This window comes from Misgurnus anguillicaudatus, chromosome 20, assembly GCF_027580225.2.
Source record: "Misgurnus anguillicaudatus chromosome 20, ASM2758022v2, whole genome shotgun sequence".
Lineage (NCBI taxonomy): Eukaryota > Metazoa > Chordata > Actinopteri > Cypriniformes > Cobitidae > Misgurnus > Misgurnus anguillicaudatus.
Genome location: NC_073356.2, coordinates 6,332,119 through 6,355,876, shown reverse-complemented (window position 1 = coordinate 6,355,876; position 23,758 = coordinate 6,332,119). Strand labels below are relative to the sequence as shown.

General features: G+C 39.0%; 1 protein-coding gene across 9 annotated transcripts in view; it reads right to left on the bottom strand.

Moving 5' to 3' along the window:
* thrb (thyroid hormone receptor beta) overlaps positions 1-23,498 on the bottom strand; it is a 117,014-nt gene extending 93,516 nt beyond the window's left edge. For 3 of the 9 annotated variants that reach the window (XM_073858037.1, XM_055220319.2, XM_055220314.2), the window contains exon 1: positions 23,309-23,497. The gene's annotated coding sequence lies outside the window, so the exon portion shown is untranslated. Of the gene's footprint in view, positions 1-2,916; positions 3,151-3,243; positions 3,335-23,308 lie in introns of all 9 variants that reach the window. The other 6 variants (XM_055220320.2, XM_055220323.2, XM_055220317.2 and 3 more) reach the window with 3 other exon arrangements.
* Positions 23,499-23,758: the final 260 nt, after the last annotated feature.

Here is a 23,758-nt window from a genome sequence, read left to right as displayed (position 1 = left end):
TTATTCCAGTCATTAGTAACAGTTTTACCTGGGGGGTGGATAAAGTTAATATTCTTACATTAATAATAATAATACTTTTAAAATAGTAATACATAATACTTATGCTTTAAAATCTAAAGTGTCTCGTTTTCACAAACTCATGTGATTTTAACATTGTTAAATAACTGGGCAGTAGGTTGGTCCTTATTTTTTAACTTTTAAAAGTTCATGCTCTCACCCCACCAATGTTTGAATAAATAAGTAAAAAAAAGAAAAAAAATCAATACCTTAGATTAAAGCAACACTAAAGAACTCTGGCTCTTTGCTCCCCCTACAGGTTAGAAGCGTAATTGTTCATTACCACTGTCGTAAATACTGCAGCATAGCTGGCTCTGATTGGATTGTAGGTCTGCCGTAAAGCAAGTTTTTGTAGTTTTCACTCGAACTACAGGACCGCTACAAGACGGTTGGAAACTTCTTTAGTGCGGTTTTGGCCGATAGAAGGCTGCAAAGCGAATGTGAAAGTGCCATTCACCCTGTTTTGTGTGGATGAACCACTGAAACTTTTTTGGAAACGTTATTTTAAGGTAAAAAAAACTCTTTGGTGTTGCTTTAAAACATTTGCCTTTTATGTGATACTTTGTGCTAGAATTATAATTGTTTAATAATATATACTTATGGCAGCAATGGACTTATTTGACCATGCTCCATGCAATTAAAACTTAGTTGTGATATGTCTTTCAAAGCAAGAACAGAGACAATGGCTGAAGCAACATGAAGCAAGTCCGCTATATGGTTCCTAAGATCACAAGAGACTGAAATAACGAACAAAGTTACCCTCCAAGAAGCAAGTTTATGTGTGTTGTGCGTTTTTAAATAGTAGTTTTTGCAAAAATATGTGATTTCGGAAATAAAGGCTTTGAGCAACCTCTAGATATTTTCGGAACAATTCCAAATTTTGCACAGTGTGTTTTAATTGATACCCTAACACATTTAGGGGGTGAGAGTTTAACATGAAACAAAACTGACCAATTATAAGGACCATCCTACTGGGCAGTTTCTTTACTCACTTCACTGGAGAAGCTTGTGAAAACCATAACTGCTTAACTCTTGCGAGTCATCATATTTGGAATACATCATCTAAAAAATGTTCTAATATCAAAAAACTTTGAACGTCAAAGTGAAAAGCTGGGCGTGAGGGACTTGTGTATACAAATAAAAATAACGAAATAGCCACAAATATAACGTTATATATTGTGAGGACTGCAGAAAATATGCTTTCAGAAAAAAAATACTTTTGTTATAGGAACCAACACTTCAAGGTGGAGGCTGTTCTGAGTTAAGTAGCTGATCAGTGTCTGCGTGTTTATTCTAGCTAAGGCTATGTTTACACGTGGGCGGCTATTTTCATAAACAGACATTTCAACCTCTCCGGTTTCAAAAATAATATCGTGCACACATATCAAGAGAAGCTCTAGCCCACGTAAGCCAATCACCGGCGGCGCTGGTGGTGACGCGAACAGGTTCTTCGTGTTGGAGGGAGGAGTTGTTGCAGTAGGTGATCGATGACGTCAAAGTACAGCGAGAGCGAGTTGAGGAATCACATGTAGAGGTCTAATTTTGAATCGTTCTCGCGGTACTTTGACATCATCCGTCTGTCGTTTCTTGCAGCCCCGCATGAAGTCAAAGAAGCATAAAATTTCTGACCTCCAAGCACTCGTCTCTGCTCCTCGACATAATGGAGCAGCTGTATTTGCAAATACAAACACACGAAACGAGTTTGCACGAGCATAAATGTGATCTTGGAAGCGTTCAGAGTAGCAGTCACATGTAAACATAGGTCACACTTTTGACGTAGGTGTGAGCTCTGGCGCATACTCTTTGACTTTGCCTGCTTAAACATCCATTTGTCTCAGTTTACATGCAACCGTGCAACCGAAGATTTTCAAGATCTCCACTCTGGCCGGAGTTTTTAGAAACAATCGGTTTCAGAGGTGAGTTCTCCTTTGCGTGTAAACGAGGGGCACAAACGAAGTCTCTCAGTTTTTAAAAATAACCATGTACGTGTAAACAGGGCCTAAGTTGCCTTATAACAAAGGAACGTCGCAAGCGCAAACCATATATTTATTGAAGTAAACTGTGAATTTTCTCATCCACATTTAAAACCAAAATCCATTATAACTTAAAACCTAAATTCTGAGTATACATTACTATTTGCCACTGTTTTACAAAATAACCTTTCCGACATTACTGAACATACTAACTCTATGGATATCATTACCAAATATAATACCTCTATCTCCATTGCCCTTGATTCTCACGCCCCTTTCAAAAGGAGACCAGTACCCTCTCTCCATACATCTCCCTGGTTTACCCCTGCTACTGGTCAATGCCTTGAGCCCCTTTATAAGAAAACTGGCCTAAGTGTGTATCCCACTGCTTACAAGAAGCTTATTCAGGTATACAAATCCGCTTTAAACAATGCACGCTCTACATGATATTACACTACCCTTATAATGTTTTCCTTAGTTAATCAACTTAGTCACCCCCCTTCTCCTGATATAAATAGTTCAGCAGATCTTTGTGAGTCATTTAAAATTTGTCCAGAATAAAATTAATAGTATTTATAGTCTCTTTCCTTCTTTTTTCTCTCCTACCCTCTCTGCATCCACTCCAGGCACCTTTGCTAACTTTGACCCTCGCACTCCAGCATATATCTCCGAATTAATTAAGACCTGTAATACTACTTCATGCAAAATAACCCCCTGGACAGCAATCAGTCTGGCTTTAAGAATGGTCACTCTACAAAGACTGCACTGCTCTCAGTCATTGACGCCCTAAGGCAAGCAAGGACAGCATCTAAATCATCTGTTCTGATCCTACTGGATCTATCTACCGCTTTTGGCACTGTCAATTGCCACATGGTTCAAGTCTTACCTCACGGGTAGGTCATTTAGAGTATCCTGGATAGGACACATCCCAATGCCTCTATACTGAGGGTACCTCAAGGCTCAGTGCTTGGACCTCTTCTCCATTCCTAGGTTCTGTCATTCGGAAACATGACTTCTCCTACCACTGCTACGCAGACGACACACAACTCCACTTGTCATTCCAGTTTGATGATCCAACGGTCTCTGCATGCATCTCAGCCTGCCTGAGTGACATTTCACTCTGGATAATAAAGGATCATCATTTGCAGCTGAACCTTGCAAAGACTAAACTGCTTGTGATCTCGACTGACCCAAAGATTCATCACAAGCTTACCATTCAACTAGGCTCATCAACCATTACACCTTCCAGGACAGCCAGTTAGAAGGGCAACAGTATGTGGTTAAGTCATGTCAGCTTTGCTTGCCTAAAATATTCAAAATATCAGCATTAATTCGACATTAAATTTGAATAAACATTGTGTTCTGTCCAATATTTACACATTATGGGTTAAGATGAAATGTATTTTTATGCCTCCAAAACACTCTTTGTTCAATATCTTAACTAAAACACATCCATACTTTTCACAAATTCACAGGAGATCTTCTGACAGTAAGAGAAAATTACCAAAAGCACAGATTGCCCGGCCCTGTAGAAATATGTAAACTAGCTGCATTACAATTAACCCGCATTAGTTTGTGCCCCGCTCACCCCTACTTGTACTTGAGTATGATTTTTCAGTCCTCTATCCACCCCTGCACATTTATCAGATCAGGATAATGATCTGAAAAAATTAGCTGGTCACTGACCCATAAGTGTTTCCTGCAAATCAAACCTACAATGTTTGCACTGCTAACGCAATGCTCTGCCAACTGAGTTACAGGTTCATGATTCAACATAAAAATGTGTATAAAAGCCAAAGATTAATATATAAATAAATAATAAAATCTATTAATAGTGGACTCATTTCACTGGTGAAAACTGACTGTCGTATAAGACTGAAGAGTCCAGAAACTGTGACCTTATTACCCTCCAGCTGAACTTGCTTGATATCATAAACTTTAATCTTACCAATGCCGTTGAGATTTGAGGTTTATGAAAGATAAGAGATAAGAGGTCTAAGGACATCTCAGCATCTGGTTAACTGAAAAGACAGTGTTATTAAAGTAATATAGCTTTAGTAGGAGTGTAATATTGCTCTATGTCAGCATGGCTTTGATTAGGCCAGAGGCAATTATATCACACAACTACGAGTGTGATACTGCATTTATACAACAGTTTGATTAATCGGAGCCATATACATAGAAAACACTTCAGTTTGCTGGAGAGTGTTTATTCACTCTCAAGTTTCTCCCTATGCAGCTATTCCAGTTAAGAAACTTGTTTTTCAAAAACACTGATGATTATTAATAGTCAAGCAGTGTTTCTCTTCATAGTTTAGTCAACATTAATTTTTGTAAGTGTTTCAATAAAAATCATACTAATGCCTTCACACCCAAACCCATTGCCTTACTAGATCCAACCTTGACCCATTTTAAGACTTCTGGCATCTTTTAAACAACTTCTGGAGACGTAGATGATTTTGGATTGAGACTTTCTGATCTTAAGACCCAAGTAACTAGAGCTGCTGCAAGATTCCATATAAAATGCTTTTGCTTAAAGGCGGGGTGCATGATCTCTGAAAGCCAATGTTGACATTTGAAATCACCTAAACAAACACACCCCTACCCCAATAGAATCTAGACCTTCTTTTGATAGACCTGCCCCACACATTCGCAACCCAGGCAACGATGTCGGTTAGTAGACACGCCCCTTACTGCTGATTGGCTACAAGTGTGTTTTGGAAGGCTGACTTTCTTTTCCAAAGTGTTTTTCAAAAATCACGCACCCCATCTTTAAAATAAGGATCACAATTCTCTTACGATTCTCAAGAACTTATGATTTTATAGATTTACAACCCCATGAACATTAGGTTAACATTAGATTTTACAGGTGCAAAGAATTCTGCAGCTGAAAGTTTCAGATAAGTGTAGATAATCTTTAAGTTTAACAAATGTTAATTGTAGAGTAATTATGGGCTGCAGCGCAATGCGCAACGCAAGTGTCTTTTGCTAATTTCAACCTGGCGCAATGATCATTTTCACGTTTAGCTCCACGTTGTTTAAATAGCAAATGCATTTGCACCCATAGGCGTTCTGGTCTGAAAACGAGGTGTGTTCAGGCGCATTGTTGGCGCGTTGCTATTTTGAGGCAACTAAAATGTACTACCCCATTGTCCAACAAAAACCTGCTCTAAAGTCTAAAGTCAATGGCGCAATATTGTTTTTGTTATTTAATGTGTGCGTTAGTAATATGCGCCTATAAACAGGACAACCACACGCATTTGCTTATCACATGGATGCACAGCAGCACATAAACGTTTTAAAATATGAAAAATCAAAAGATTAATATGTAAAAGATTATTATTGAGTTCCCTTTCAATACGGTTCACTTCGCATCGCATCAGTTTGCTGATGCTATGGGGGGGAAAACTCCTGTTTACTCCGCGATTGAAGCCTATTGGTTAACGTCTGTAGAAAATACAGACCAATGATGTTTGAGCCCGCGCGGGGCATGGCACACGTCCCTATATAAGCCCGGGGAAATACGTCAATAGCTCATTATATTACTACTTTTCTCCTTCAGCGCGAACCTTCTCACTGCTCCGAAGAAGAAGCCCTTACTCGCCATCGATCTGAGCACTGCAGCGGACTACTACACACCAGCGTGTTCCCCTGCCGCTTTCCGGTTGAGTATAAAAGAGCGAATTTCATCTGAAAGAGCAGACGTGTTGAGATAATGTCGCTTCCTGTGGAGCCCCTTTGCCTGTGGAGGATTTCCACAAAGAGTGCCTCATCTGTCTGGGTCCTGCCCACGCCGAGGCCGTACTCACCGAGGCGGGCTGCGCCCACTGCGAGGGCCTTCCCATCCCGGTGCTGCACTCCCGCCTCGATATCTTCAAAAGGAAGGCTTCCCGTGCTCTCCCGCCTAAACAGCACGCCGGCTCATCCCCCGCGTGCTCTTTCTCCCCGCTGGACGTGCCGACGAACACGGCTACACTAAGCTGCCGCCGCTCAAGGAATCTGTTGCCGCCCACCATTGCCCGTCTTCAGCCGGCAGATGGAGGGCGAAGATGAACCATCCGTCAAAGCCCTGCCGTCTGACATCAACTCTGGCGTCAAAATCTTACACCGCCGATGGCCACGCTGCATCTGCTCTCCACACGATGGCGGTGCTGCAAGTATACCAGGCAAAACTCCTCGGTGATATGGACGAGGCAGGCCCGGACCCGTCAACCTTTAAAGACCTGCGCAGCGCGACTGACTTGGCCCTCCGCGCTACTAAAGTCGCCACTCAGGCTGTGGGAAGAGCCATGGCCAGCCTGGTTGTTCTGTGGCTGAACTTGACGGAGATCAAGGACACGGATCGGGTTGCCCTTCTTGACTTGCCCGTGTCGCTGTTGGGGCTCTTCGGCTCTGATGTGGAGGGGTTTACCCAGCGCTTCACTGAGACACAGAGATCTTCGCAGGCTATGCGGCATTTCCTACAGAAACGATCTGCCTCAGCGTCTGAGACCGGCAGCCCAAAACATCCGACAGCTCAGCGCCCTAAGCCAGCACCAGCTCAACCCCAGCAGAGAGCTGAACCGGAGGTTAAGCGCCAGCGTACTGCACAATCGGCTGGTCCACCTCGATGCCGCGGTCCGGGTCCTCGGATCATGCTGGACCCGGCGCCGCTGCCGCCTCCCTGAAGAGAGTCTGAGGAGGAAAAGAGGCTGCGTGTTTCAGCCCCCTCAGGCGCTGGACACACCCTCGCTGTAACAGCGAAAAACAAATTTTTACCTTTTCACAAAGAGCAAATTTCCTCCTATACACACACACACACGGCTCACCGTCCATAAGCATATCGACGCTCGCTGTAAAACTTCACTTTTGGCAATCCACCCCCGGAATGCCGGGCTGGATTCTAAACGTGATCCAACACGGTTATTCACTTCAATTCGCTCGGAGACCACCCCGGTTTCGCTGCGCTCTCTACACCACTGTCCCAGACGATCGCATGCAGATCCTCAGGGAAGAGGTGCGTTCTTTATTACTAAAAGACGCGATAGAGACGGTCCCGGTGGATCAAAGTGAATCAGGCTTTTACAGTCGTTATTTTCTTGTTCCAAAGAAAGACGGCGGCCTCAGACCGATATTGGATCTACGCATTTTGAATCGCGCTCTTGTCAAATGGCCATTCAAAATGCTTACAGCCAGCCTAATTATGGCGTTAATTCAACCGGGCGATTGGTTCATATCAGTGGATCTGAAAGACGCTTACTTTCACATTCCGATAGCACCTGGTCACAAGCCGTTTCTAAGATTCGCGTTCGACGGGACAGCATACCAGTACAAAGTTCTGCCCTTCGGATTATCTCTGGCACCACGCACATTTACCAAATGTGCGGATGCGGCGCTCGCCCCTCTTAGACAGAGCAGCATGGGCATATTGAATTACCTCGACAATTAGCTTATTCTAGCCCAGTCAGAGAGGGAAATTATCGCGCTCAAGACCATTGTACTCCAGAATTTAGGGTTCAAAATCAACCTCCAGAAGAGTTTGCTCACCCCCACGCAGCGGATCGCTTTCTGAGGCATGACGCTCGACTCATTAAAGACACGGGCATGGATTACACCGGAACGCACACTCACGGTCAGACGCGAGGCGACATCGTTCAAACCGGGTTCACATCTCCCTCTCAAACGATTCCAAAAAATGCGGGGTCTGATGGCAGCAGCATCCCCACTAATACCGTTGGGAATGCTGTTCATGAGACCGGTCCACCGCCGGGAGAGTGGAGGTTGCATCCTCAGACGGTCGAGAAAATATGGACCGTCTTCGGCCGAGCGGAGATCGATCTGTTTGCATATTTTATAGCCTGGATGTCCCTGCCTTACAAGCACAGGTCTTTTGGCTTAATGTTCACGCAACTGCGTTTCTGTATGCCTTCACGGTGCGCTGCGAGCTCACCGTCATGGCTACCTATTAATAAATCATGCACAGCTCGCGGCGCGCTCAGGGAACCCGCCGTCTCGTGCTCTATTATATATGCATCATGGTGCATTTAGAAACTTCACTGTATGCGTATTACTGTCTCATATATGGTGCCTTCACTTGCGCTCGCTAAAGCTATGTACACGCTGGGTATAGGGCCACATGCAGTGTCTCTCCGGTAAGGGCACCTCGGTCCGTTGTGTATGCACGGCGGGATGGGATTACGTTCCCCATAGTGTCAGCAAACTAACGCAATGCGAAGTGAACCGTATTGAAAGGGAACGCTTAGGTTACTCGCGTAACCCCGGTTCCCTGAAATAACGGGAATGAAGCATTGCGTCGCTGGCCGTGCTACAAACGTCTACGCAGGGAGTGTTATTCGGCAGCATGCTTCAGTCGAATAATAATGAGCTCTTGACGTATTTCCCCGGGCTTATATAGGGACGTGTGCCACGCCCTGCGCGGGCTCAAACGTCATTGGTCTGTATTTTCTACAGACGTTAACCAATAGGCTTCATTCGGGGAGTAAACAGGAGTTTCCCCCCCCCCATAGCGTCAGCAAACTGATGCAATGCTTCGTTCCCGTTATTTCAGGGAACCGGGGTTATGGGAGTAACCTAAGCGTTTCTTGAACATAAATGAGGAGTGATTATGAGACGTTAGAAGGCGTAAAGAGCAGCTTCAACCTGTAGCCTGATAATTAAATGTTTTGCTTTAAACAAATGCAAATATTGCATCTATTTTTAAATGTTTTTTTAATGTTATGCACGGATTTATTGTATATGATGACTTTCTACCTGTGGATATGATGAGATGAGAATCTTTTTTAGGTAATGCTTTTCAAAGCACTCACGGTGCTGTCCGAGTGCTGAAACTAGGGCTGAAACGATTCATCGAGTTACTCGATTCAAAAAATTCCTCGAGGCAAAAATTCTGCCTCGAAGCCTCGTTAAATTCCTATGACGCGCACTACATGCGCCGAGATCTGATTCACGCGCACCGTTGTTCAATGTTCATGAAGCACATCATAGCGCGTGGTACATTTTGAATTTAGTTGGCGCGATGGCGGAGCGAATATGTCCATAAACGGCAGAGAGAGACTGTCTAAAGTTTGGGATCATTACATTATCATTACATTCAGCATCTGAACCGAAAACATCCATTGCTGTTTCACCAAGCGTCGATGAAATAAGGTAACATAGCTTCCGCTGATTTTAATCCCATACTGTATTTGTAGCAATGTCGTTATGCGGTTTGACTAGATATGATGTTTAGCTTTGATGTTTTTAAGTAGTAGCTTAAAAAAAGAACCCCTTCACACAGACGCATGCACTTTACAGGTGTTTGTACAAAAAACGGCACCACAGTGCAATCATATATGGGCAACTTGTAATCTGACATATTTTGTTCAATAATAATAATCTCTGTCTTATTGGAGTTTAGCATAAGGAAGTTATTCTCTCTCACGCGAGTCAGACCAATCGCGCGGCGCAATGCATTACATAATGCTTAAACTTTTATGTAGCCACGCAACAATAATTTCAGCATGCATTCACTGTATACAGCGGGACGTGATGATGAGATTTTTCGAAAGGATTCTTAACCTAAAATGCACCGCAATGCAAGTGATGCAAACCAAATGCAGCGTTCTATTGAAAAGGAATGTATGTATTTCTGCAGTACCAAAATGCAATGAAGCAACTGAACGTCTGACTGGGGTGTCACTCTTCCTCACCCACAGAACGCGCGCACAGACAAACACTAGTGCACGTGCGCGCATACACACAGGTTGTTACCATAGCAAATAAGCTCACCCCAGAATTGATATATTATGTTAGTAGCCTAATGGTAAATGCTGCAAGTGTAGAAATGTATATAAACCAGATATTTACTTTGATGTCAGGGCTAGATTACAACATGAAACCTGTTGTGCATATTAATAAATTAAAGTGTTTAATTGTTGGCAGTGGCACTGGCACTTATAAACACTAAATGGGTAAAAATAAATAGGCTTATTTTTTGGAGCCAAATACCTCTGTTTTTTTAGAAATAAAAGCCAAATGCTTGAACATTTTACAGCCACGTCATTTTCGTTATGCATTATTTGTTTTGGTTGTTTAAAAACACATAAAAAAATTATCCGATTACTCGATTAATCGATCGATTTAGTGCTAGATTAATCGATTACAAAAAGAATCGATAGCTGCAGCCCTAGCTGAAACGTTTCGGCTTGTTACAAATAGAGTATTTTTAGAGTACAAACTTTTTCTTGCATATTTGTAAATTATTTTTTGAGATAACACAGATCATTTATGCCATCCATTCAAATACAGCAATTAAAAGCCTGTTAATTTTACTTCCATGACTGAAAGAAATGACTTTTAAAGGTTTTAATACCAAAACAGTTTCAATACAAATAAAACAACTCAATTTTTATATCAATCTTAAATTGGTGGTCTTCTTCCTCCGCTTAGTTTTTCAGTTTATAAATTCCGCCAAGTGGCATCGGACCATGCGCTTAGATCGTTAGAATAGGACCCATTGTTGTAATTTTATTTAAAGAAAAACTTAAATATATATAGTATATATTTTTATAAGTAGCCTAAATAAAAAATGTTGCCACTACATGGATTGACATTTTTACACTTGTTAAGTGTGTCCCATTGGGTAAATAATTCTGCATGCAGACTTGGGACCTTTACGCCCACTAGAACGCTTGGGCCAAATACAGGAAAACGTTGTGCAAGTAATCAAGTAGTCAAGTGCAGTGCTTCCCAATCCTGGTCCTCAAGGCCCCCCCTCCCAGAAAGTTTTTAATGTCTCCGTATTTAACACACCTGATTTAACTCATCAGCTTGTTAGAAAGACATGTTTACTGTTTTTGAAGTAGGCTGATAAGTTGAATTAGGTGTTTTAAATAAGGAGACATCTAAAACATTCTGTCAGGGGGGCCTCAAGGACCAGGATTGGGAAGCACTGGTCAAGTGCACAGACCGCAAGTGTGGTAATTTGAACCCAGGCAATAATAATAATAATAAAACAAACAGAATGACGGTCTGTAAGCAACACTAAAGAGTCTTTGCTCTTTGCTCCCCCTACAGGTTAGAAGCGGAATTGTCCATTACCATTGTCATAAATACTGCAGCATAGCTGGCTCTGATTGGATTGTAGGTCTGCCGTAAAGCAAGTTTTTGTAGTTTTCACTTGAACTACAGGACCGCGACCTGACGGTTGGAAACATCTTTAGTGCGTTTTTGGCCGATAGAGGGCTGCAAAGCGAATGTGAAAGTGCCATTCACCCTGTTTCGAGTGGATGAACGACTGAAACTTTTTTGTAAACATTATTTTAAGGTAAAAACTCTTTGGTGTTGCTTTAACATTGACGAGATCAGACAAAGACTGAAACAAAGGCATGGGTATAAATACACAAGACACAGGTGATGACAATATAGGATGATTAAACAGGCACACAAAAACAGGCACACAGAAGCAAAACTATGACAAATGTATTTTAATTAGGTGGCAAATTTCCATGTAAAACTATTACTTTACTAGTTGTATATAATCATGTTTGTTGGATGCAACTAAACACGTTTTACGCAGTGTTTTTTTTACATTAATCTTATGTAATCATTTTACAAGGAAATTTGCCAATTTCATTGTCAAAAGTACTGGGTCTTTGGTACCAATTCGGTACTAAAAATTAGGGATGCTATAATCGATCGGCCTATGATGCTTGCTATGCTTCTCAATGAAATACGGTGAAATGCAGCTACATCAAAAGCCAGAGGGCGCTCTCGTGCAGAAACTCAATATGCGTTGCAGACGAAGAACAGATGGGACCTGTCAAGACCACAACTGATGGCACATCACAAATTTATTTTTTATCATTAATTTTATGCAGTTTATTCAGGTTTGGCATATGATGTTGGCACTGTTAAAGCATTGTTTAAGTTTTTCCCAATGACTATTTTTCTAATTTTATTACTAAAAACACCTGCATTGTGTTAAGTGGATAGCAAACCATGGAAAGACAGGTCAGAATAAATGGTTAAATTGATTTCGGCTATTTAGTGTTTGTTCACTTTTATTTGCTTATAGACAAAGATAAATGCCTTTGATTATTTTATCAACTTCTCTGATGGCATACACACACACACACACACACACACACACACGCGCGCACGCACGCACGGAGACAAGAAGTGCCTAATCATATGCATATTCCACATTTTATCATAAGTGTTTTAATGCAGTTACTTGCACTGGTCTTGGTCTTGACTTGGTCTCGACCTGTCTTGGTCTTGACTTGGTCTTGACCCTTTAAAGTCTTGGTTTTGTCTCAGTCTTGGACTGTCTTGGTCATGACTTGACTTGGTCTCGGTTTAGTTGGTCTTGACTAAAACACTAGTAGGTACTTCATCTAATTCAGTACCTACTATCACAGTATGCGATTGCAGATGCAGCCAGAGTCTTTGAACTAGGGCTGTCACTTTTGTGAAAAAATCATTTTCGATTTTTAATATATAAGTGTTCATTGAATCGATTGTAAAATCGATTTTCCATGTCTAAAAAAGACGTTTCCATTTAACGCCAAATAACAGACAACTGCAAAGAGAGCGCCTGAAACGCACAAGTCAGCAATATTTCTTATTCATTGTCATTAAGTTTCGTGCAGAATAAAAAACAGCAACAGTAGTGCAACATTCTCTAAAAAAATATGCAGAGTGGACTGCTGCCATAAATAAAAAAACATTACTGCAGGTTCAACCGGCTGCTTTTATGATTTAGGCAATTCAAAAATTATTTTAAATAATGTTTCGATCCATTTCAAACAACTGTTAAAAAATGAAACTTTAAATAGACTTACTTGAAGTTGAGAACATGCTGTGTATTTTTTTATTAAACGTAACCGACACTTAGGCGGCACTAGGCAGGCATAATGAAATGCGCAAAAAGACTAGGGCCATTACAAATTATTGGTCAGGAAAACAAGTCGATCAACATTTAAGCAGAGCGCTTTTCATTCACTATATGTCCATCTGTTGAGAAGACGCACTCCAACCGCACTGATGTCCCAGGGAAACTCGGGTACTTCGTTGCCAGCTGCGTATTTCGTACTGCCAATCTTCCATCTCAAAAGCGGGTCGCTGTCAGCTCGCAAGTGTGGCTCCTTGTCATAACTCATCATCTCCTGTAAGGTCACAAACTCGTGTTGCACAGGTTTATTGACGTTGTCCTCCATTTTCTTTGCAAAACACTAGATGCAGCTATTGAAAGCGTGAAACTATAGGTGCGTAAAATTGCTGGGTATTTTCTGTCTAGCTTTCGCACACCTACTGCACTTTCGGGATTCTTTATTTTCTTTTTCTGCTTGTTTGTGAGTTTTGTTACATCTATATTTTAACTGTTTAATTCTTTTAAAATTAATAGTGTACATATTTGGTTAAAATCGATTGCCTATTTTCGTTTTCAAAACGTTTTTTGGTTGGTCCGATCGATTGTGCAATCGATTTTCGAACGAAAAGTGACAGCCCTACTTTGAACTCATGTAAAGCGTGTAAAGATGCACAGAGTCGCATACAAAAACTAATTCAAATTTAAGGCAGATCACAGAATGAGCGAATTGTTGTGATGAAAGGAGAAAACACATTCAATGCCGACACCTGGATTCATTAGAGTTTGTAAGCTTCAATTTTGCATGTGTTTGCATTATGAGTGCCTATTTTCATTTTAATGTTGGACTGAATTTGTAAATTTGTGGATTGAACTGGATTTGTGAGCTTAATGGTTTGTACAATACCAGGGGTACTAATGCTCACTAGGGTTGTGACAATTAATCGGGCAAATGCGCGTTTTCTCAATGATGAATTTGAATGAATTACGGTGAAATGCAGCCACATCCAAAATCCAGGGGGCGCTCTCGCTTAGAAACACCATTTGTGCCACAGAAGAAGTAGCATTACTAACACTATTCCAGGAAATATCTAGAGGCATATTTATATAGCTGTTCTTCAGATTGTTTAAGGTATTTAAGGTAAGTGTTGCTTTTTTAAATCCACGTTATAAACGAGTCAAACTTGTAGTGATTTCAGATTGATAAGGACTTCCTACTGATCACGGAGCCGTAGTACATGCACAAGCTGTGCATGAAACACTGAATCGGAGCCTTACGATTCAGAATCGATTTTAGACAGGTCTTTTTAATGGGAGTGCGATGCATCGATGCACATCCCTGTGGGATAACAAAAAGAGGTTTACTAATTTTTTGTGCTGGGCAAAAATTAATCGCGATTAATTGCATAAAAAAATAAAAGTGTTTTTTTTTTGCATAATATGTGTGTGTAGACTACTGTGTGTAATTATTATGTATATTTAACCACACACACACACACACACACACACACACACACACACACACACACACACATATATAGGGCTGGGCGGTATGGCGGTATATTCCGTTACCGCGGAATAAAATGTCAGACGTAACAGATTTTTCTATTCCGTCTATTCCGCGGAATGCAAAGAAGTGGGCGTGGCTAACTCTGCCCTCCTGCATGTTAGACTGAGTGTGCCGGAGAAACATGTAAAAAAATTCACTTATAAAAAATGAACGAGTTATATCTGTAATTTTTATAATAAGTGTCTGTCAGTGAATCCACAGCGGGTCGCGCAGCGAGACTCTCGCTCGCTCTTTCTTTCTCTCTCTCCCTCTCTCTCTCTCTCTCTCTCTGTGCTCATGCAGCAGCCGTCCGGTATCTCGCGTCAAGTGCAGAGGTCTCTCTGCTGTAGGTACGCGCAAGGAGCTGTGACGCCAAATAAAGAGTTCTTCTCGCACATAATGCTAATAGTAGTGCTGCCACTAACGACTAATTTTCTAACGACTAATCTTTCGACTAATTTTTCGAATAGTCGACTATTCTAAACGACTAATTAAAAAAAACTCAAGTGTTTGTTATTTCATTGTGTCCATTTTATTTTGAACCCACCGGTGTCATAAACAATATGAATAACTTAAATGTTACCAAATAAAAAATTACAATGTAAACAATATAAATAATAATAAAAACTTCCAGTGCAAAGTAGATGCTTAACAGAAATATGAAATGTTTCACTTCTACTCTTTGATCTTATATTGCATTTTAACACAACTGAATGCTATTTTACATATTATCTGATCTGTTGTAGCCTATAAAATAGTGACTAAACATGACCCATCACCTCGTTTTTATCCAACCAGCTGTTCCTTTAACTGCTGCTAAAATCCTGATTTAGATATGCAAAAATCACCATACATTTACATTGTAGCTTTACTGCTGTTGCTCTTCTCATAATTGTTGTTGTGTTTTGAGCCATTTCTTGATTTTAAATGCGAGTGATATAGCGCAGACAATTCGGTGCAAATTCAGAAATATAAGAGAATACACTGTTGTTGTTACATAGACTACAGAACACGCATACAGCATCATAGGGAGGGAGAAAGCTCGCACACAGACTCACACTACTGCTAATCTTTCTTAAAGTCATGTTAACTCGATCAGTCGTCTTTGTCAGAGACATCTGTGAATCTTGACGTTTACGCAAAAAAGAAAGTACATTAAAAACACTGCCACCTTTTCACTGTCACGTAAGAGAGAGGCGCGCGCGGTCGAGGCGCTGCAAGCAACATGAGTGATAGATAGAGAGAGAGAGAGAGAGAGAGAGAGAGAGAGAGACGCGCTGAACACTCGCAAAAATGAATTGAGCCGTTTAAAATAGTAAAGTAAAAATGTAAATGGGAATCATGAAAAATCTATTTGTTGCGTCCAGTGTTGATTCCGTGGCGGAATCACAAGCAAACACTGATAGCCTTTAACATCCAAAGACAGAGTCATTGTACTTCTCAAAAGAGTTAATAAAACAGTACTGACTAGCTCGCCGTTTCATTAATAATCATATAACAGTTACTTACGTTGTCCTATTCTCTGTGGGTGTATCGTCAATAACTCCCGAGTGTTTTCGTTTGAGATGCTCGTGCATTGTCGTTGTGCTCCCGTGATAAGCCAACGACGTTTGGCACGGTGTAACAGACCACTCTTTTATCACAACTTGGCTTAAAATACTTTCATACTTCGGAAGCTTTCCGACTCATAATTCCATAGACTCGCCTGCCACCGCCAATTTTTCAAAATTAAAGCAGTGAAGGCAGGGGGAGAGGGAAAAAAGATGATCGCGTAGCAGATTAACCAGCAGGGCGCGCACAGCGCACAGACTGGTGTGGAGGTGAATTATTACATTGAGCCATTTGAGACATGAGACAGAATTACAGTGGGCCGTTTGAGACGGAAAAAAATAAATATGCGACTCCTCGACTAAAAAAATTGCCGTCGACAAATTTTCATCGTCGATTACAGCGACTACGTCGACTATTCGCGGCAGCACTAGCTAATAGTTGTAAAGTTTTCTCAACTTTAAGCAAGTCACGACAAACTCGCGTTTATATCAGTGACACGTGCACTGCTGAAGCGATGTAGTTTGAAGCGCCATGTGCTTATACAAACATAGCCTATTTGATTGGAAAGACGAGAAAGATACGCAAATGTTAAGATCTAATAGAAAGTAAAGGGTGTCAAGACCTTCAAACAGACTTCATGATCATCACATCATAGCACCTGTCATATTTATAATATCTATAGCTTTGTCTCTCATATAGGCTATATAGGTATTCATCCTGTCTTTAGGTTTTTGCATATATTTATACCTGTTCATTTTACATAGTGCCTATTTTTAATGTAATGTATGCATAAATACAAAATACAATGAAGGCATACTATAGCTTCAATAGTCTATAAAATTAATAAACAAGATTCTGTCTTATCAAGACTTAATCTGTTGTTATCTTCTGGGCATTTTCACGTTAACATTATTAACTTTAAATTGCTCATAATTTAAAAATGCGGTGAGCATTTAGTCAAAAGCTAGAGTGAGTGGCAAATTTGTGTACATTTTTATAATAAAAAAACAATATAAACTGAAAAACATTTATACCGTGAAATATTCCGTTCCGTGAAATAAAATGACTTATTCCGTGGAATAGATTTTTGGCCATTCCACCCACCCCTATATATATATATATATATATATATATATATATATATATATATATATATATATATATATATAAATGTTTTTAATATATATTATATAGAATATATACAAATATATATATATATATATATATATATATATATATATATATATATATATATATATATATATATATATATATATATGAAGAGTTTGGTTCCAAAACGCGATAAACGGCATTTTTGAAAAAAATGAGTTACTGCCAAAATCAGTATTATATCAGGTCAGTAGTTAAAAGTAAATAATTAATTTTACGCAAAATCCAATACCCGCCGTGATATTCTGTCATCTTTTCTCCCTTTTTTCCCAAAATGCCACAAACGCCACTACTCCATTTTTACAGAACGCAATAAATCCATTTCTGATATTACAGCGGACCATTCACGCAATGTAAACAAACATGGCGGCGCGCTGAGTACACGGAATCCTAATTTTCCTCATCTACTTTGTACTTCGTGATCAACAAACAAAACAAAATAATACTTTAATAGCATTGCCAAACCTGTGATGGTTTTCTGTGACGGGAAAGAAACGTAAGCCATCAACAGCTAATAATTTCCGCGAGAGGCACTCGGTTGCTTGTTCTCCAGACAGCATCAAGCTTCTCATGCTAAAACATTGTGTTCTTAATATAACAAAGTAAGTGTTTTGGTTAATGCCATTAATGTTTATTTTTTAATCATTGTATACCACTAGTCAACTAAATAAATATAAAATGGTAAAGATGAATGCACATTTATACATTGATTCAATAGATTTCTAGCATTTTGAAAAAAAATGTCATGGATTTATTGCATTTTGTGGAAAAAAGAATTAGTTTTTATAATAAATCTTTGAAAATCAAGTTATGGATTTGAATTTTTTATGTTTTTATAACCTAAAGATGCTATGTGAAAGTTTGTAACAGAAAATAGTGGTTTTCATCTTGTCACTTTCTTGGTATAGAAAACACGTTTTTACCGAAATTTGTCAAAATGGATTTATTGCGTTTTGGAACCAAACTCTTCATTATATATATATATATATATATATATATATATATATATATATATATATATACATATATATATATATATATATATATATATCTAAATGTTTTTAATATATATTATATAGAATATATACAAATATATATATATATATATATATATATATATATATATATATATATATATATATATATATATATATATATATACAAACAATGATTCTTAACTCTTTTACTGCCAGCGTTTTTTAAAAAAGTTGCCAGCCAGCGCCAGCGTTTCTCATGATTTTTACCAAAGTTTAATGCCTTCCAGAAAATGTTCTTCTTTAAATATATAAACATACAATATACCAAATGAAAGAACAAACCCTCTGCTTTCAATCAAAAAAACCGTTTCATCCTACCTTTAGTGGTTCTTTTGTAATCAGCTTTTGAATATGGGTAGGTTTCTGCAAAAACACCACATTTTGAGCAAAAAGCAAAGATAATTACATTTTTGTGACAGACTTTTCATAGAGATCCCATTCAGAGCGATCTTTAAAACAGACACGGACATGCAGCAGCTTGCCATAGGGCAATACTTCCGGGTTTAAAAAGTTGCGGAAGGGCGCCACCTGGTGGTTAATAGCGGTATTGCGGAAAGACGGAAAATCTCGTCATTGGCGGGGAAGCTTTTTCTCTTAAAGGGATAGTTCGGCCAAAAACGATATTAAACCCATGATTTACTCACCCCCAAGCTGTCCGAGTTGCATATGTCCATCGTTTTTCAGACAAACACATTTTCGGATATTTTAGAAAATATTTTAGATATTTCTGTTCATTAAATGTTATGTTACGGGGTCCAGGAATAGTCCACGACCTTCAAGTCCAAAAAAGTGCGTCCATCCTTCACAAATTAAATCCAAACGGCTCCAGGATGATAAACAAAGGTCTTCTGTGGGTAATCCGTGCGGTGTTTTTGTAGAAATATCCATATTTAAAATGGTATTAACTTTATAAACTAGCTTCCGGTAGCGCCGCCATTTTGGAGTGATGCGCATTCAGGATGAGAGCTTACGCAGCGTACAGAGTTTCTCTGCTGCTGCTCGGTGCCCCCGCCCTCCGAATTTGTCATACGTCACTAAGAAAAGTGCGTACACTACGCTAATCCTCTCTCCTGAGTCTAAGATGGCGGCGCTGCCGGAAGCTAGTTTGTAAAGTTAATAACATTTTAAATATGGATATTTCTACAAAAACACCGCGCGGATTGCCCACAGAGGACCTTTGTTTGTCGTCCTGGAGCTGTTTGGATTTGATTTGTGAGGGATGGACGCACTTTTTTGGACTTGGGGGTCGTGGACTGTTCCTGGACCCCGTGGCATGGCATTTGATGAACAGAAATATCTAGAATGTTTTCTAAAATATCCGAAAATGTGTTTGTCTGAAAAACGATGGACATATGCAACTCGGACAGCTTGGGGGTGGGTGAATCATGGGTTTAGTATCGTTTTTGTCCGAACTATCCCTTTAATTGACGAGATATCTCGTCAATGGCGGGGAAAGAGTTAAATACATACATGAATGTGTGTGTATTTATATATTTACACACAGCATACACTCATATATTATGCAAAAAGTCACTTTTATTTGTATGCGCTTAATCCCGATTAATCTTTGCCCAGCACTACAACTGTAAAGCCTTTTTGATGACCTGCACATAAATGCTTGTGTTGGAAAATAATAAATGTAAAGCTAGCAATGTTTGTTGGTTTATGTTTAATAGGTAATCTAATCTTTTTTTTCAAATGTAATTTAATAGTTTTGTTATTTAAAAATGCTGATTTGCTGGTGTCAGCTGAACAATCTAATGTTGTATATGCATCTACATTCAACCAGTTGTCTAACTGAAATTTATTGTATTTTTCGTTTAAAGCTGCGTGAGGATGATGGTCATCAGCATGAAAGACTCCAGCAAACACACAAAGACAACAACTGCTTAAACCTTTCAGCAACAATTTTTTTTTTTAATTGATGTATAAATGTAAAGCAAGTACAGTATGCAAATAAAAAAATCTGAATTGAACTAAACTCATGACACTGTAATAAACGCGTGAAGGCAGATTAATGCAGACACTATTGTGATTAGATTTTGTGGTTTTACCTCAGACAGATGACATCTTGTTACAGCTTTACTTTTTTGTGTTTGTTTAACGCCGGATTTCATTGAAAAGTCTCAACTGGGTCATGAGTTAAGACTTAGGTGCGTAAGTGCACATTATATAAACGACACAAACATACTGAATCATTAGTTATCCAGTCAGTATTGTATAAAGTGTTGACTAGGACTCGCTCCTCCCAAAGCTAGTAACTCCTCCTTTCGTTTTTTCGTATGTTATCGTAAAGAATCTGTAAAGCTAATCTGTCTTTTATAAATCAGATAAAACTAAAGACTCTTCTGAGATATTAAGAATGTGATACTACTCTATAGGTACTCCAGATTAACATCAGATACGCAGAAACAGCATGTGTTATTGGAGATTTAGGTAAAAAAATGTAAGTAAATGGTTTTAAAGTACTCGAGTATTAAAAGTAAAAAGTTAATTTCCTTTATGTCAGTGCATTGTTTTATTGTCGCATACCTTATGCCTCTGAAGCAACCTATTTACTGATTTTTGGTTACTGTGGTTTTACTTTAAATACCTTAATTGGAGTATGGCTACTACAGAGAGAAAATTGTAAATTTATGGATACTGTGGTTTTACTGCAAATACCATCCCTGATGAAAAATAATAAATGTATGTATTAGAATTAGATTTTAAAACAATTACCAAATTTCTTTTCTAATGTGTTTTAGGTATTATTTCACTAGGATTTCATTATAGTATTCATACAAAACACAACAGTTTGGGGCAGGGTTCTATTGTTCACACACGCACGCACGCACGCGCGTACAAACACACACACACACACACACACTTTATTCTGGCTAAGCCATCTCACACCAAATGAAAAGTAAACATTTTCCATTTGTTCTGTCATATAGCTCAAGGTATATCTAATGTTTGTTTACCGTTTAGCCATTGTGCTCATCATTTTCATTTCTTAAATGATCTTTGACTGATTATAGCACTCTAAGCAACGCATCACACATAGTTGAACCCGCAGATAATCACACCACACTATAACGTGCCTTTTTCGTCTTAATAATTATCCTATTTGCCTTTTTAGAGTGCTTTCAGTTGTGTAGTGGTGCGAACGTTTACATTAGTTTAGCAGGAAAGATCCCAGGGGTTTGCCAGATTTGCTAAACAAAAAAGGCGGCTAAATGGCCATTCAAAGCTAGCCAGAAAACCACGAGTTAGAAAACTGAAAGTTGGCAACAGTGAAAGGTCCTGACAGATCGCAAGCCAGAAAAAAATGTGCACACAGGAAACCCCGCTACATAGAAATTACTTTCTACTTTGGGACATTTTTTTATAAATGTAGTGGAGTAAAAAGTATGATATTTCTCTTTCTAATGTAGTGAAGTTAATATATTTGGATAAAGCACAGATACTCAAAAAGTACAGTACTCAAGTAAATTTACTTTGTAACTGTCCACCTCTGACTGTAAAGTGAGATCCAAATATTGAGTATATATTGCAATATACAAATATACAACACAACAAGTCACATGGAATTACTTTATGAAGCTTTTGTGTACTTCTAATGGTTGAGAAAATACACGCACAATATACTGCTATTGTAAAAACAAAAACCAGGACAAAATTTTCTGCCATGGTTACAAGAACAAAGAACAAAAGAACGCTAATTTTTTTTGGGTGAACTGAACCAACCATATATTTTTTATTCAATGGTTCAGTTTTCAGTGATCCACATGACACACAGTAGGCCTGAAATAACCTTTCAACTGCCAAGAGGTCAAAAACACCAATAACCTCTACATTTCAACATATCTACTTCTACTATATGTTACTTTCATTACAAACACCATAGCAATAGAAGTTAAGTTAGTGAATTGCCTGTGCTGACATGCATCGCACTAAATGTCAAAGAGTTCATTATGATTGCGTAACAGTAGATTTTTTTCTTTCACAGACAGTGTTGTGTCTAGAATTCAGCAATGTTCAGAATGGAATAGTAGTGTACTTTTTAGTGCATACTTCACTGTACAGACAGTATACTAGTAGTAACTTTGTGACAGGTGGTTTGAGGGGAAGGGTGATTGGTGATGTCATTAGATTAGATATAGAAAATTAATTTTGGCAAAGCGCAGTATTACTTCTAAAAAACCTATAAAGACGATTTAAGTAAACATACAGCTATCCATATATAGTTTTAATACAAAATACATATAAAAGATACATACTGCATGCTAAATAAATAGCTTATACATCATATATTTGTATTCTGTAAGTCTTTGATTCAGGTGTTATGTCAACAATTACAGGTATAATAATAATAAATTACGTATGCAAATAATTTATATAAAGATAATAAAATCACTTGGCATTAATGTGCATGTGCACAAACTTTTCATAGTAGGCCAACAGTGAAGCGAACGCAACAAAATTACAAGCAAATACGTCACAAAATTTACAGTATGGTAATCTGTTTATGAAATGTGTGTAAACGTGACATTTCTGCAAAAAAATGATTCAGATGATGCAGTTTCTTTAAGTGGGTCAGACCCTTGCTGTTTGTATGCAAGCCATTCAGATAACAGGCCAATAATAGCACACTGAAAACATGTGTTGAAAGAACATTATGTCAGATATAATAAATAGCTTATTATAATACCAAACCTAAACCCTAACAAAAGTTTGAAAATAATATACACGCATTATTTACATGCACTACAGTGCAGTGTGCAATACCAAAAGGTGCGTGTTATTTAAACAACACGTTAGTAAACACTATTACAGTGTAATCATGCTTTGATGTAACGTTAAATATGTTTCTGGGAGCCTTTAATAGTCCTGGGTTTCACCGATAAACACCGAAAGTGGAACCAAACCGCATCCGCTTGTAAAAAAACATCTAGGCTAAAGCACGAAACAGTTGATCTGACATGTCAAGTGGTTTAAAAGCACAACAGCGACATTGCTTTACAGCTATGTCGGATCGACACAGTTTCCCTTGGCTCTTCGTGTTTAACACGGACACATTTTCCAGAAGAGCTGCTCGTTTCGCTTCACACAGCCTAAAACACATAAAATGACGTCTCACCTCGAATCTGCGACACAGTACGTGTATATGTCCAGTACAAGTGGCTGTTGATATCCCTGTAATGACCGCGATTACTCCTGTTATCGGACAGACGTGGCCTGAAATGACCCAGCAGAACAGATGAACTCCAACATGGACCCGGACGGAGAAAGAGAAACCTGCAACTCTCTCATCTCATCGCTATGGGGAATCAGAGAGCACTTGACGTGCGGCCAAAGATGTTTAACCCCTTCCAACTATCTGAAAATAAAGATGCTGTAATTGATTTATTTGAATGCAATACAACGAAAAAAAAATGTCTTTCGAACATGACACCCTATACAGTGTGTCACGAATTTCAAACGTCTTCTAAGTGCAAAGGTAATTTTCGGGACGCAGTCTGTCAAGGTCGTCGTCTTGTTGTGCAACAAATACTGGCTAGCAGTAAGCTGAACGCCAGTTATGTAGCCT